Here is a 2,709-nt window from a genome sequence, read left to right as displayed (position 1 = left end):
CATCTTCAGCTGACTTTAGGCATGGGAACAACTCATCCACGCCCTGGGTGTCAAAATCTCGTGTAGTTGATAGCTCTATATATTCAGGAAAAAGCTTCCTGGAAAACTTCAAAAATAGACTTCAAAAAATACAGCCAATGCCCGCCTTGAATGGAATCAAATCGAAAACTTTAAAGAAAATTGACTGAGCAACTCGCCGAGTTGTAAGTGAAGACTCGTCGAATTGGATCGTGACTCACGAAGAAAACGTGAATTTCCTCTGGAACTCGTCGAGTTTAGATGTGCACTCGACGAGTTTAAGGTGCTGAACTTGAAATTTCTTCTTTCTGCTTCACTTCTGATTTTTTGGTCAAAGAGGGTATTAAGGTAATACACCTCCTTATACTCTTCAGTGACGAGACTCCTTTTAGCAAATACAAATATCAGACTCAACATATTGCTCAAAGTTTTCTAATCTTCTCATCAACGAATCAACCCCTCACTTTAATTTCATCACTCTTGTAATTATTCACTCAATTATCGCCCTAAAACCTGCAAGATCAAAAACACAACACCACATAATAAAAAGGAAAACAAAAATCAAAATTAAAATTCCTAAATTATCCCTAAATACTAGAAGTTTAAAAGAAAAAGGAAAGAAAACTCTAATGACGGGTTGCCTCCCGCAAGCGCTTCTTTTTGTGCGAGTCTTTAGCTGGACTCTCAACTTAATAAACTTCTAATAAAGTCGATGCCCATTCATCCATTTCATTAAATATCTTTTTTTGCACCAATTTGTAAAGTCCGACTCGTTGTTTCTAAAATTGGCCAAACAAGCTTGAATACATAATTATGACAAGGGTTGGAACCGTTTGGATACTAATGAGGAATGGATAGTCCTTCAGAACTTTCTCCAAAGTTGGAATTATCATCCCATGCTTTGAAACAAAAACTAGAAAAACAGGGGGCCACGTCGTGGTAATGGTCAATCCACAACTTGGTTCCTGTAACTCAGCTTGTTCTAGTTCTTCGTCTAACCCCTCTGTCAGCAATCTTTCCAGCTCCTCCAAGTCTCTTTTTGGATTAAATTCTTCATCTTGTAAATCTAGCTCTTGTGACTTAGATGTCCCTTGTGTGTTAGGCAAGATGTTATCTAACCATCTTCCAAATTTCTTCAAATCTTCATCTGAGTCATACTCATCTTTTTGCTCAATTTCTTATACTACTTCCTCAAGAAAAGCATCAAAACCATCGAGATTTGGAAAATACATAATATATAAAAATTAAAATTAAAATTAAACTAAATATAAAAAAAATAGTCAATAAATTAAAAACAACAACAATTAGCAAATAAAATTAATTGTTTGAACCGTTCCCCGACAATGGCGCCAAAAACTTGATGTGTGTGAAATGTACTAGTTTTAATCTTACTAACTTAAACATAAAGACAAACACACGAAAGACAGTGTACCTATCAGTTAGCAGTTTAGTTCAGTTAAGTAGGGTATCGAACACAGAGAATGGTAAACAATTAAAATAAATGCTAATATTATCTAAATAAAGCAAATAATAGAAACGGGGTTTTCTCTAATTTTACAAGACGATAAACTTAAGCAACTACCTAAACTCTTTAACAAAGGACAATTAACAACTAATGAGAAACAAAAGACAACTAGATTCAATAATGGAGGAGACTTCTGTTTAGGTTTGAATCATTTATTTCTATGGTTGATTTTATGGCAAGTGCAATAGATTAATTGGCTTTGGCTACCGATTAGTGTGATTAGGTTCACGTTCGCTATTACTAATCCTTAGAAAAAAAAAATTAATTCAAGCAGTGATCAAGTGATTAAATTAATAGATTTACTAGTTCATTGATTTGGGTTAAGTAAGACTTGTAATGAGCTAATCAAATATGCTAATTCAATTAACTCATTGTTGATGGTTCGTCACACAAGCTCACACATTAACGTACCTATTTTCTAGTTAACCCTAGTTTCACGTTCGCTATTCATAGGCATATAACAATGTTTTCACATAAATCATATGAGATTAGCAACTAAGAGATGTTCATGCAACTTAATTACTGGTAAATTAACATAAAATAGTTGTAATTAACACATAAGGTTCTTTAACAATCTTAACAAAACAAAATTACTAAATTAAATTAATTTAATCATAAAATCAAACCATATTCATAAAATCATCTATCCTAAACAAAAGTTATGAGGTTTTAGCTCATATCTACAGCAAATAACAAACTAAAAACATAATCTAATGATTGAAACATGGTTCATGCAAAAGATTAAAATAAAAATAACATGTTATTGCCTTTGATCTTCTTCCGAATTGATATCTAAGTTGAAATCTCGAAAACTACAGCTTCTAAGAACCCTTCTGGCCTCCAAAAATCGTTCTAAACTTCCCCCATCCTTTAGGGTTCGAATAAGAAGGGTTTCTAGATATAAATTCTAAAAACAGGGGAGACTCGGCGAGTCCAGTGACCGAATCGACAAGTCGATCACTTAAAATCCCGTATACAGCAAGTTAGCATCGAGAATCGCGAACTTTCTGATTAGCTAATCGAGTTGAGGCCTAACTCGTCGAGTCCGTTTGGAATCAGCATTTTCTCAAAACACGAAAGTCGTCCAAAATTGTTTCTAGTTTTCATAACATTTTTAATCTCGTCAATCGGATTTACGGTTCATGAGATATGACCAAAACACTAAC

This window comes from Lactuca saligna, chromosome 1 (assembly GCF_052625555.1).
Source record: "Lactuca saligna cultivar CGN05327 chromosome 1, ASM5262555v1, whole genome shotgun sequence".
Taxonomy (NCBI): Eukaryota; Viridiplantae; Streptophyta; class Magnoliopsida; order Asterales; family Asteraceae; genus Lactuca; species Lactuca saligna.
The sequence above is the reverse complement of the archived record's forward strand: the minus strand, read 5'-3'. Positions refer to the sequence as shown.